A 14,280-nucleotide genomic window follows, 5' to 3' on the forward strand; every position below is an offset into this window, starting at 1 on the left:
GAAATAAGAAAGTGACACAGGTTCTTATAAACTGTAGAAAAATACCTTTAAAAACCTCGAAAACATCCTTTGTGTTTACAGTTGACTCGTAAGTGAAAACACCTAGAAGTTAATCAGTGATTCTATCTTCTCACTTAGTACAAGCTACAAGAGGTGACAAGCAAAACAAGAATCCCATTGGAGATAAGATTATAAGCAAAATTAGACAGCGTTTTCCAGTGCTGTTAACCGAAACTTACATATGCCTGTAACACATTTTTAGACATATTCATGTAAAGAACCTATATTTATGACTGTATATGATATACATATCTTTAAGTATAAATTTAAATTTGAATGCCTGCTATCTCCATACCAAAAAAAAAAACTAATCTACCTGTTGAATTTCAAATTTCAAAGAAGTTAAAAAATACATATCCTCAAAAATGGAAGCTCAAATATTTTGTTTTTCTCCAACATATAAAATAGTGTTTTATTTTTATAATTTCTAAATCGAATATACCAATTTAAGAGTTCTCTGACTTTTCTGCATGAGAAACTGAATTAGTAAACAAAACAAAATACGATATTTTATTGTCTCATGGGGCAAGAAAGGTTTTTCTAATTCAAAAATAACCCATCAAAAGAACTCTATGACCTAAGTGCAGCTACTTCTTGCCTGCCACTTCCCACCACCTGTGCTGCTCTTTGCTTTCTTTATCTTTTCATGTTTATGGAGGCCATTATTGTCACATTATATTTGCCAATTAGGCCAGCTTAATTTATTACCCATGATGCATCAGTCCCTTGCTTTTCGGTGTTTCCTGGCAACACTTGCATTTGCTGCTGGTGTTGGGATGCTTGCTTTTCCGTATACCCTTGTCATTTGTCCTTAGTGACACTGAGCTTTATCACTGAGGATATATGTATGTATATATATATTTATCCCATTAACTCATTTATGGAGGCGTACAGTGGGAGGCTTAGTTTGTAAGGTGTTAATATTAACCTACCCTTGTTCTTTTACATATTTATTATAAGTGTAATTTTAGCATCTATATAATATTTTATTTAGTTGAAATGTCCACATTTACTTAAATCATTCCTCAATTAGTGGGGCGTTCACACTGCTCCTCAGACAGAATGTCCTACTGGTTCTTGGTAGAAGCTAATTTATTAAGCCAACAAGTACTCTTGAGTATGACCTCGGCATTTGTCTTAGACAGCTCTTTACCACTAATGGGGTTAGTCACACATGCTAAAGAAGATCTCTGCCCCTCAATAATGTATCTGCTTAGGCTGACACCTCTAGTTACTCTGATTGTCTCCTTTCCACGAGTTTCTTATTTCTTACTCTGAACGAGATAGGGTGACACTGAGCTTTACCATTGGTGGCTCATTTATGGAGGCGTATAGCAGAAGGCTTCTTCAGTCTCACATCTCACATATATTTACATCAGTGGAAGTACACAGGAAATTCCTGGCAACCACAGATGCTTTAAAATGCAGCGCTCCTGTATAGATATGCATAGTGAATTGACGTGGAAATTAAGGGGCCCAATTGAAACAAAATTAAAGAAGGGAATTGTGGATAATGAAACTGAATTAGGAGCTATCATAAGGCATAAAGGAAACGATGGCTGTGCTTCATGTAATAGATGGCTTTTATTTTAGTTCACTCTACAGAAGTTGTGTGAAGCTTATGGAATATTAATATCTTATGCATCAGCCCATTTGTTGAAAAGATTAATTTTCTCAATAGAATTGTCTTGCACTTTTCTCCAAAATCATTTGATTCTATAGGTGCTTGCATATATCCAGACTCTGCTGCTATACTGTTCCTTGTCCTACATATCTGTTGACCTGTTTGTTTATACTTGTAAAAATTTCACACAGTATTGATTAGTATAGCTGCATAGTAATTTTTTTTTTTAAATCAGGAAGTATGAGTCTTCTAATTTTGTTGTTCTTGCTCAAGATTATATTGGCTATTCTATTACCTTTGTTATACTTTGTAACTTTCAGAATGCTCATGTCAAAATTTTATGCTTTGCAAAATTTGTCAGCATATAGTTGGGCCTTGCCTATTTATCCAACATACTATTACATTGTAATTGGAGTATTTAGTTCATTGGTTTATAATTGTTCATTAAGATCTTTTGTGATCTGTATTTCTGTGGTATCAGTTTTAATATGTCCTTTTTCATTTCTAACTTTACTTGAGTGTTCTCTTTTTCTTAGCTCAGTTAAAGACTTGTCAATGTTGTTTATACTTTCAAAAATGAACTCATTTTTACTGACCTGTCTACTGTGTTTTTATTCTCTATTCTATTTATTATTGGTTGTCATTTGTCAATCCTACACTTACTCTTTTCCCCAAATATTTCTGTTAACCTGAATGAATTAAAAGTCCTGAAATATTTTATTTTTTAAGCCCTTGATCTTTCCTTTACCATATCTTCATACTGATCCCCTTTTCTTTGTCTCACTAATAAAAGGAAAAAAAAGCATTTACACCTTCCTATAAACTAGCCTTCATAAAGCTAAACAAAAACTTCTGTCTATGTCTTACTGGTGGTATTTAATTACATATATATGTGCTTATCTTCAAAGCAGACTGGAAAACATAAACATAATTCCAGTCCTGCGCCAAACACAATTAATTTTCTTTTAATAAAAAGGAAACTCAAAAGAAAAAAAAAAGGAAACTCAATCATGTAGAAATAAGAAACTAGAATTATTTTCATAATTTACTCTCTTGGCTACATAAATACTGATAAATATGTAGCAATCTATATAAACAGACAATTGTCTTCCTTAAGAGAAAAAAAAAACATTACTGTACACAGGTTAAATTCTAGAATCTCTGAGCATACTAAGGATCTATCCATCGGTCTTTATGTGGCTATTTGTGGTACAAAAACCTGTAAAATAAATGCTAACCTGTGCTTGACATAATGGAAAATAAAAATAATAGCCATAGTTAAAATACTCACACAGAAAGGAATAAAAAGAAAAGAAAACAAAGCTGTCCTTACAAATTAAGTTACTGGGCAAGGGTAGTAGAGATTCTATGTACCAGAGTATTATAGATGGAAACAATGTGTTAGCTCATTCTGTAGCTTCTTCTCCTATTACAGGGAAGGATTTTCTTGGTCTTTATTCTTTGACCCATAGCTGAGTTGGACATTGGAGAGGATATACTGCCTGGGGGCTTCACAGTTGTAGCAAGAAACTTCTTGTTAAATGGAATCAGAAGATCTTGTGGTCTGTTAAACATCTAATAGGCTTGGCCCGTTTCTGTTCAGGCTGGGGTTTCTTTTCATTATAATGGCTTCAAAAACCCAACCAATTTCTAGTCTGTTTGCTGTTTTTCAACTTCATAGATGTATTTGGCATTCAAACTTTTTGTAAGGTGTTGATTTCAAGCTTTAGTATCTCTGTTAATATTATTTGTGGATGCAAACACAAGGTTTCTGGTATGAAGTAGACTATTATTTACACATTGTAAATAATAACAATGACAAATAATAACTATGACAAATAATAGCTATGTGGTTTCTCTGTGCCCAAATTCTTACTCCAAGGCAATGAAAGTTAGTTGTTACTCTCCTTATATAGGTTCTGTACCATAGAAAAGAAACCCCAATAAAATTAATCTAAGTGTAAAGAAAGTCAGTTTTCCCCTCTCCCTATCTGCAAGAGTCTCCTTGGAAACATAACAGAAATAATCCTGAGTTGTTACTGCAATTCTTTGGATTGTAAGTAAATGTCTCCAGAAGAAAGAATAGACGAGTATATCCAGCTTTTTAATCCATAGTATCTCACAGTCCCAAATCTCATCCTCCCTTGAAATTTTCCTCTAAAATTAAATGCATCTCTCTGGAATCCCCATTAGATGCAGTTGTTGTTATTTAATTGCTAAGTCATAACCCACTGTTTTGCAACCCCATGGACTGTAACCTGCCACGTTCCTCTGTCCATGGGATTTGACAGGCAAGAATACTGGAGTGGTTTCCATTTCTTTATACAGGGGATCTTTTCAACTCACGGAATGAACCCCATGTCCCTAGAGTCTTCTGCATTAGTAGGTGGACTCTTTACAGCTAAGTCACCAGGGAAGCCCTTCCTCATTAGCTAATCAGGCATAAATTAACTTCTAGGGAGCCTAGGCCCTAAATTTCAGTAAAATTTTCTCCAAAAGTCCTAATCCTACAGAAGCATAAAGTTTATTTTCTCTATAATCTAACAGATTTTAAGCTTGAACATCATCATTTAGTTACTTGCCTATATTCGGCTTTTAAATCTAGCCCTCAAAAACAAAAAAGTTTAGCTATCTTTAAATATTTAAAACAATAAGTGTCAATGAAAAACTAACATTTTTCTGCCACTTTCTTTCTCAAACAACTTATGACCTTTCTCTTATTGTCACTAATATTTTCCTAAAGTTGTGATTTCAATACCACCAGTTATAAAACATTTAATTTAAGGAACAGAAGACTAAAAGTTCTCAGCTTTCAGAATTACAGATTACAGAATATTCAGTCACCTAATTTGCATTCTATATGTAGGATTCTCTTAACTCGTCCACTTCTGTTTGAAGATCTGACTTCTCTCTGACTTTATCTACCTCATACATCTTTACTACAAGACTACATCAACATACATCAGAATGCCAACATACATGAAATTTCATTATTTTAATTTTTACTCTTAGTGATAGATATAAAGCAAGATGTCCAAGATATAGGAAACTACCGGTAAAATATTTTGTCAGATTGGTAAAGCTTTCCAGCTTTTTAATCTATAAAATCTGCCATTGCTTTCCTCACTGCTTCAAATCCTTTTTTAGCCAAATTCCATTTTTAAGTAATTTCACTTTAAACATCTATCTTTCAAAAGGAAGTAAAATATCAATTAAGCTTAGGTTTGGATTGAAATAATGGAGTATAAAGACAGTGACGCAAACATATCAGGGAGGAAAATGGTTTGGAGGTTGAAACGGTGACTCAATGAGTTTGCCTGGGACATAGTTTCCTTCTTTCTTTTTGGGGAGTCATCCATGGCCTTCAACCTCAAGGCCACCTCCTGGGTTAAAATGGACACTTATCTTCAAGGCATTGTGCCTTTATTCAAGGCAACGGAAATGAGGAAGAAAAAGGAAAGGATTTATTCTTCGCCTTATATAAGGATTTAGCTGTATTTTATTGGCCTACACTTCAGAAGATTGGGAAATGTGTTCCTATAACAGTTTGCATTATAAACCTGAGAAAGAAAATTCAGATTTTCTTTAGAATTCAACTGTCAGCCACAGTTAAATAAATTCTGTAAGACATATGGAATCTCAAAACTATCCTTTATTTCTTTTCTTCATGTCACTATGCATGAATGCATGCAAGAATTTAACAAATTATGGCCAGGCATCTGTTTATGTACTTATTAGTTAAGAATGTGAGTTTGTAGCCTTAATGTTAATTATAGTGTTTTAGGTTATACTTTAAGAACTCATTTATTTGGTTATTCATTTATAATCAGTTTAGTTTAGATTAGATAATTACATTTCAAAGATTATTTTAAAGCTTTGCAACAGAATGGTATTATTATGAACAAAGATGACAGATAATGAAGAAAAGAGGTATGAGGATTGAGGCTTGAGGCAATCCACCATTTAGAGGTCAGGAAAATGAGAGTTTGGGATAATAAGAAGATAGGTAAAAGGAAATGGAGAGTGTGATGAAAAGAGTTAGTGATGTATTTAAGATGGCATTCAAATTTGTTAAATAGTGTTGAGAGGGCAAGAAATAAGCACCAAGAATATATTAGTAGATTCGACAGTGTGATGATTATCCTGAAAAAAAAAATCCACTTTAGCAACTAAAGGAAATGGGAAGAAGCAAACTGCAGACAATGGGTATAGACAAAATTTTATAGCTAGAAGTATTAACTAGAAGCCATTGTGGAGTCAAAAGATAGATTTAGGGCTTTCTTTTTCTTCTTTTTCTTGAGAGTCCCTTGGACTGCAAGGAAATGAAACCAGTCAATCCTAAAGGAATCAACCCTGAATATTCATTGCTAGGGCCAATGCTACAGCTGAAGCTCTAATACTTTGGCCACCTGATGTGAAGACTCAACTCATTGGAAAAGACCCTGATGCTGGGAAAGATTGAAGGCAAAAGGAGGAGAAGGTGGCAAAGGATGAGATGATTAAATAACACCACCAACTCAATGGACGTGAACTTCAGCAAACTCCAGGATATAATGGAGGACAGGGAAGCCTGGTGCACAGCAGTCCATGGGGTTGCATAGAGTCACGTGTGATTTAGTGACTAAACAACAACAATTTTCTTCTTTGGATATATTATAATTAGTGGAATTGATCCCACAAATATGAAAACTCAGTGAAAGCAAAAAGAAATATCTGTAACCATGTTACTGTGGAGATTGGTGGAATTAGGACTCAGTACATTGCTGAAGTGGTGTAGATGGAAATATGTAGTTCACCCAGAATAGATTTATTACAGACACTAGGACATCAAAACCTCCATAATGCTGAATCTTCCTAAAATGATGCCATACCACTGTCTTAATTTCCAGGTGCCGCCATAACAAGCTACCAAAATCTGGTGGCATAAAACAACAGAAATTTATGCAGTTCTGGATGCTATAAGTCTGAAATCAAGGTATTGGCAGGGCCATAGCATCTATGAAGTCTCATAGCATCCATGAAATCCTAGAAAACTACTTTCTTGCCTCTTCGTAGCTTTTGGTGGCCCCCAGGAATCCTTAAAATACCTTGGTTTGTAGCTGCATCACTTTAATCTCTGCCCCCATCTCCCCAGGATCTTCTTCTCTGTGTCTCGGTGCGTCCTTTCTCTCTGTTGTAAGTGTGGTTATATTGGATTTAAGACTCACACTAACCGTTTCCTTAACTACATTTGCAAAGTTCCTATTTCTAAATAAGTTCACATGATGAAGTTCTGGATAGACATGAACTTTAGGGAAATATTCAACCTGCTTTAAGCACTGATACCCAACTATCATCTTTACCATTGTTTTGATAAAAAATGTTTTTCCGTATCAAATTTGATACAAAGAATAATCTGAGAATTATAGACATTATGTCCTAATTGTCAAAATTGAGACATTGTATCTTCTTCCAGGGCCCAAGTAGGATGTATACAGGGAAAGAGTATTCATTCCTTGGAACCAATATCTTACCGCTTTTCTTAAGTATAGCAAATTTATGAGAAAGGTCATCTCTAATTTTTGTCAGTTTAAGAGTAAATAGCAATTGCTGACAAAAGAAAGGGATAAATGTTTTGTTTTGTTTTGTTTTTAATTTATTTATCTATTTTTTTACTTTACAATATTGTATTGGTTTTGCCATACATTCACATGAATCCACCATGGCTGTACATGTGTCCCCTTCCAGAACCCCCCTCCCACCTCCTTCCCCATACCATCCCTCTGGGTCATCCTGGTGCACCAGCCCTGAACACCCTATATAATGCATCGAACCTGGACTGGCGATTCGTTTCACATATGATAATTTACATGCTTCATTGCCATTCTCCCATATCATCCTGCCCTTGCCCTCTCCCATAGAGTCCAAAATACAATTCTATACATCTGTGTCTCTTTTGCTGTCTCACATACAGGGTTATATTTACCGATTTACTAAAATCCATATATATGCGTTAGTATACGGTATTGGTGTTTTTCTTTCTGGCTTACCTCACTCTGTATAATAGACTCCAGTTTCATCCACCTCATTAGAACTGATTCGAATGTATTCTTTTTTTTTTTTAATAAATTTATTTATTTTTTACAATATTGTAATAGTTTTTGCCATACATTGACATGAATCAGCCATGAGATTCTTTTTAATGGCTGAGTAATATTCCATTGTGTATATGTACCACAGCTTCCTTATCCATTCGTCTGCTGATGGACATCTAGGTTGCTTCCATGCCCTGGCTATTATAAACAGTGCTGCGATGAACATTGGGGTACATGTGTCTCTTTCAATTCTGGTTTCCTCGGAGTGTATGCCCAGCAGAGGGATTGTTGGGTCATATGGCAGTTTTCTCCATAGTGGCTGTACTAGTTTGCAATCCCACCAACAGTGTAATAGGGTTCCCTTTTCTCCACACACTCTCCAGCATTAATTGCTTGCAAATAAATGTTTTCTGAAACAGATGAGCTTGGTAGAATTGAATAGATCATTCAGATCTTGCTTATTGTTGGTTCAGGATCTAGTAAAATTTTTTCAGTAGTGAGACACACTGAAATACCATGTTTAAATGGAATTTTTTTCCAGCCAAACTCTACCAACTAGGATAAATAAAACCATCAGGATTCTTTGCAGATTATGTTTCTGTATACTAGTAGATATGTAAACACTATACACTATACATATATATATATACATATATATACATATATATATACATATATATATATGTCACTTCAGTTGTGTCCGACTCTTTGTGGCCCTATGGACTGTAGCCCTCCAGGCTCTTCTGTCTGTAGGGACTTTCCAGGCAAGAATACTGGAGAGGGTTGCTGTGTCCTACTTCAGGGGATCTTCCCTACCCAGCAATCCAACCCACATCTCTTACTTCTCCTGCATTGGCAGTCAGGTTCTTCACCACTAGTCCACCTGGGAAGCCCTTATCAGATATATTTATATGTAAATTAAATCCATTTATACAAAGATTTTAAGAAAAATCAAATTTCCATTAATTTTATACAACCCTTTAACTAATACTGAATACCTTGAGTCACTTATTTCCGCAAAACAGTGGCAAACTAAATATTTAACATTAAATGTACACTATTTTATTATAAAATCCATTCAGTGCAATTGCCCATTAACCAAGAAAATCATCCCATATTTTATTTGCTGAGAGCGATATCCTCCCCCTTATACAGAAGTGATAAGCTATCATGTAATATATATCAAATATGTTCTTGTTGTTCAGTCACCCAGTCTTCTCCTACTCTTTGCAACTCCATGGACTGCAGCATGCCAGGCCTCTCTATCTCTCACCATTTCCTGAAGTTTGCCCAAGTTCATGTCCATTGTATCGGTGATGCCATCCAGCCACCTCATCCTCTGAAGCTCTCTCCTTCTGCCCTTGATCTTTCCCAGCATCAGGGATTTTCCAATGAGTCATCTGTTTGCACCAGATGACCAAAATACTAGAGCTTCAGCTTCAGCATTAGACCTTCCCATAAGTGTTCAGGGTTGATTTCTCTTAAGATTGACTGGTTTGACCTCCTTGCTGTCCAAGAGACTTTCAGGAGTCTTCTCCAGCACCACAGTTTGAAGGTATCAATTCTTTGGTGTTCTGCCTTCTTTACAGTCCAGTTCTCACAACTGTACATGACCACTGGGAAGACCATAACATTGACTATGCAGATCTTCATCGGCAGAGTAATGTCTCTGCTTTTCAACACACCGTCTAGGCTTCTTTCTAGAGTCCGTATATAAGTGTTAGTATATGATATTTATCTGTCTCTTTCTGACTTACTTCACTCTGTATAATGGGCTCTAGGTTCATCAGTTAGAATAGACTCAAATGTATTCCTTTTTATGGCTGAGTAATATTCTGTTGTGTATATGTACCATTACTTCTTTATCTATTCATCTGTGGACATCTGGGTTGATTCCATGTTCTATCTATTGTAAATAGTGCTGCAACGAACTTTAGGGTACATGTGACTTTTTCAAGTTGGTTTTCCTCAGGGTATATGCCTAGGAGTGGCATTGCTGTGTCATATGGTGGTTTTATTCCTAGTTTTTAAGGAACCTCCATAACTTCTTCCATAGTGGCTGTATCAGTTTATATTCCCACCAACAGTGCCAGAGGGTTCCCTTTTCTCCACAGCCTCTCCATTTATTGTTTGTAGGCTTTTTGATGATGGTCGTTCTGACCTGTGTGAGGTGGTATTTCATTGTAGTTTTGATTTGCATTTCTCTAATAATGAGTGATGTTGATGTGTTTGTTAGCCATATGTATGTCTTCTTTGGAGAAACATCTGTTTAGGTCTTTTTCCCACTTTTTGATTGGGTTGTTTGTTTTCCTGGTATTGAGTTATATGAGCTGCTTGTATATTTGGGAAATTAATCCTTTATCAGTTGTTTCATTTTCGACTATTTCCTCTCATTCTGAGGGTTGTCTTTTCACCTTGTTTATAGTTTCCTTTGCTGTGCAAAAGCTTTTGAGTTTAATTAGGTCCCACTTGTTTACTTTTGTTTTTATGTCCATTACTCTAGGAGGTGGATCATAGAGGATCTTGCTTTGATTTATGTCACTGAGTGTTCTGTCTATGTTTTCCCCTAAGAGTTTTATAGTTTCTTGTCTTACATTTAGGTCTTTTATCCATTTTGAGTTTATCTTTGTGTATGGTGTTAGGAAGTGTTCTAATTTCATTCTTTTACATGTAGCTGTCCAGTTTTCCCAGCATCACTTATTGAAGAGGCTGTCTTTGCCCCATTATATATTCATGCATCCTTTGTCAAAAATAAGGTACCCATACGTGCATGGATTTATTTCTGGGCTTTCTATCTTGTTCCATATTAGTAGCTAGACTACTTTTGGGCTCATTAGTAATTTGATAGGAATTGCATTGCATCTGTAGATTGCATTTGGTAGTGTAGTCATTTTCACAATATTGATTCTTCCTACCCAGGAACATGGAATATCTTTCCATCTATTTATGTCATCTTTGATTTCTTTCATCAGTGTCTTATAATTGTCTTTTGCCTCCTTGAGTATATACAGCTTTTTTGTCTCCTTGAATGAAGTGAAAGTCGCTCAGTTTGTGTCTGACTATTTGTGACCCCATGGTCTATACAGTCCATGGAATTCTCCAGGCCAAAATACTGGAGTGGGTAGCCTTTCCCTTCTCCAAGGGATTTGCAACCCAGGGATTGAACCCTGGTCTCCCACATTGCAGGCAGATTCTTTACCAACTGGGCCACAAGCGTAGGTGGGTTTATTCCTAGATATTTTATTATTTTTGTTGCAATGGTGAATGGGATTGATTCTTTAATTTCTCTTTCTGACTTTTCATTGTTAGTAGATAGGAATGCAAGTGATTTCTGTGTATTGATTTTGTATCCTGTGACTTTGCTAGATTCACTGATTAGCTCTGATAATTTTCTGATAGTATCTTTAGGATTTTCTAAATATAGTATCATGTCATCTGCAAACAGTGAGAGCTTTACTGCTTTTCTGATCTGGATTCCTTTTATTTCTTTTTCTCCTCCGATTACTGTAGCCAGGACTTCCAAAACTATCTTGAATAATAGTGGTGAGAGTGGACACCCTTGTCTTGTTCCTTATCTTAGGAGGACTGCTTTCAGTTTTTCACCTTTAACAATGCTTGTTGTGGGCTCACCATATATGGCCTCTACTATGTTGAGGTCATTTCCTTCTATGCCCATTTTTTGAAAAGTTTTAATCATAAATGGGTGCTGAATTTTGTCAAAGGCTTTTTCTTCATCTATTGAGATTATCATATGGTTTTTATCTTTCAATTTGTTAATATGGTGTACCGCATTGATTGATTTAAATATATTGAAGTATTCTTGGATCTCTGGAATAAACCCAACTTGATCATGGTGTATGAGCTTTTTAATGTGTTATTGAATTCTGTTTGCTAGAATTTTGCTGAGGATTTTTGCATCTATATTCATCAGTGTTATTGGCCTGTAGTTTTCTTCTTTTAATACCTTTAAATGTATTCAATTTCAATTATCTCAAAAGTAGTCTAGCTGCTAATATAATCTCAAGATAATAGTATGTTTAAGGCTCAAACTAACATGTTATTACTTGCTGAGCTATTTTAATAGAAATTAATGACACTAAGGTACTCATGAAATAAAATTATTTTTGAGACAAAACAAAATAAAAAAAATAAACATTAAATTCTCTCTTTTTTTGTTTGTTTGAGCCACTACCACCTTCTTTTTTTTTTTTTCATTTTTGCATAGTGCATCTATATTTTCCATTAATTAGTTTCCCTTAGAAAACAGAGGAATATGTACTTACCTGCCCCCAGCGAGATAACATCTTAAGAGATAACTTTCCTTTCACAATTGGATAAGGGGTGTTAATAACCCATTACTTGCCTTGTTGAACTTTGTAAACTGTCAGTTTATTTCTTTGATGTATAACTTTTTGTCTCAAAAACTTGCACAACTGTGACTTGACCTGTCCCAGGTGGAACAGTCTTCAGAATTTTCTGAAGGATTTTTTCCTAGGTTATAATTCTCAGATTGGCTCCAACAAAATCTTCCATTTCTTTCTTAGATTGGCTATTGATTAATATTTGTGTTGGCATACTCCTTTAAGCTATTAAATTAAATGGAATAATTAATTCTGGGAGGAAGCTCTTTAAATATGTTAACATATATTTCCTTTTAGAAATGTTGAATAATTAAAATATAAGGCTAAATTGAGGGTAATTGTAAAGATAACTAATATATATAAGTTTTACAGCTAATAATATTTTTAGTTAGTCAGCATAGATATTTCTTTAAGTGGTTATGAAAATAAATGCATATATTAAAAGACTAAAAGGAAACATATTGCAGTTAGTAAAATTAGGCAACAAGCCTAAAAGAGATATAATGTGCTTTTCCTCACCATTTGCTTTGCTCTTATTATGTAGTCAGTTTAGTCAGAGATATATCAGGTGTTCATTTGCTGAAGGATATTTAGTTCTTTTCCTCAGATAGAAGGGCTTGCTACTCAAGGGAGGTAGCAAAATAGAACAGTGTTATTGACACTGTGAAAAGAGAGATGCGAATCCTATGGACCAAAAAACATGTACAAGAATTCTGGGAAATTCTACACTCTTTTAAAGGGCAACTTTTCTTAGTTTTTAGTTTCTATCTCCTTTGAGCCAGGGAATTCTCTCTTACCAGCCAATGAATTATCTTGACTAAGACCACTTCTGGCATTTTCTCAGGTACCTGCAGTGCTCATTCTGGCTGTACTATTTCCCACAGTGTGGGCAGATGGCTCCAAAAAAATTGACTAATGCAGACAGCAGTGGTTTCTTTTGACACGTGAATGGGTGATACTTCAGACCAAAAATAATCCTTTTACTTTTTTCTAATCGCAAATGGAAGGAGTTCTTATCAAGTGTTCTTCATGGAGAATAATATCTTATGTTTCTCAGAAATCCTGCTTCTTTTGAGAATTACTGGTGTTATGCTGAGAAAAACCCTTTGAGCACTGTATCCTCAGGACAGAAAGAGACTACAAAGGCAAGTTATTGGGAAGCAATAATATGTTAAAAAGCTGTATTTGTATTCATATAGCATAGGGGTTGAAGTATCATAGCTTTCAGTGGTTAAAAAGCAAATAAGCTAGAAAAACATTTTGCCTTGAAGAAAAGCGAGTCTTGAAAAACTAAAATGTGCTGTAGGATACTCCATTTTAAAAGCATATGTCAACAGCAGTATAATTGACACAAATTAAGTTTGACAGGTAAATCAAAGAATGTTTAAAAAAAACACTCTTCTGCTTTCATAGAGTGTACTAAGGTGTACATACAGTCAGAATAGAGTAATCTCTAAACTGCATCTCATTTATTTCTTTAATCTCCAAGATTCACTATGGGACAAAGAGGTTAAGGAATGTCACATTTATACAGACAGGTTATGGGACAGGTAGAGGTGTATTTATGAGACATGGTGGGTACAGCAAATGAGATTAAAGATTGGATTATCTCAAAATAAAGTCACAGAAAGGACCCTAAGAAGTCAGACAAAATGAAAAGCAAATACCTGATATTCAAAACCTATTTATTTATTTGATCTTTAAGGAAATAAATCAATCTGTTTTGTTTGGCAAGAAAACAATTTATCTTGCATTTTCATATTTTATAGAATATTTTAAATAATTTCCAGAGGCATAGCTTGACTTATGTTCAGATAACGTAAGTGATAAATACCTCAAAAGCAGGAGAATTTATGTATTAAATATTAATTATTATAATCTGTATTATACATACTTCAGGGAAAAAATTAACACAGAGCTACAGCTTAATTAGTATAAATAATACACCTGTCACCTGAAACTATCACAATATTATTAATTGGCTATATTCCAATACAAAATAAAAAGTTAAAAAAAAAACTAATGCACTTGAGAATGAATCTGCAACATGTATGGGAGAGCTACCTTTGAAAGTTTATTGTCAAGATTAAACAAAATATATTGAAGCATATGATTTTGAGTTACTGCACTAGATAAATTTACAGTATTTACACTTATATTT

The sequence above is a fragment of the Giraffa tippelskirchi genome, chromosome 12 (assembly GCF_054371585.1).
Source record: "Giraffa tippelskirchi isolate mGirTip1 chromosome 12, T2T-mGirTip1v1.2.pri, whole genome shotgun sequence".
Classification (NCBI taxonomy): Eukaryota; Metazoa; Chordata; class Mammalia; order Artiodactyla; family Giraffidae; genus Giraffa; species Giraffa tippelskirchi.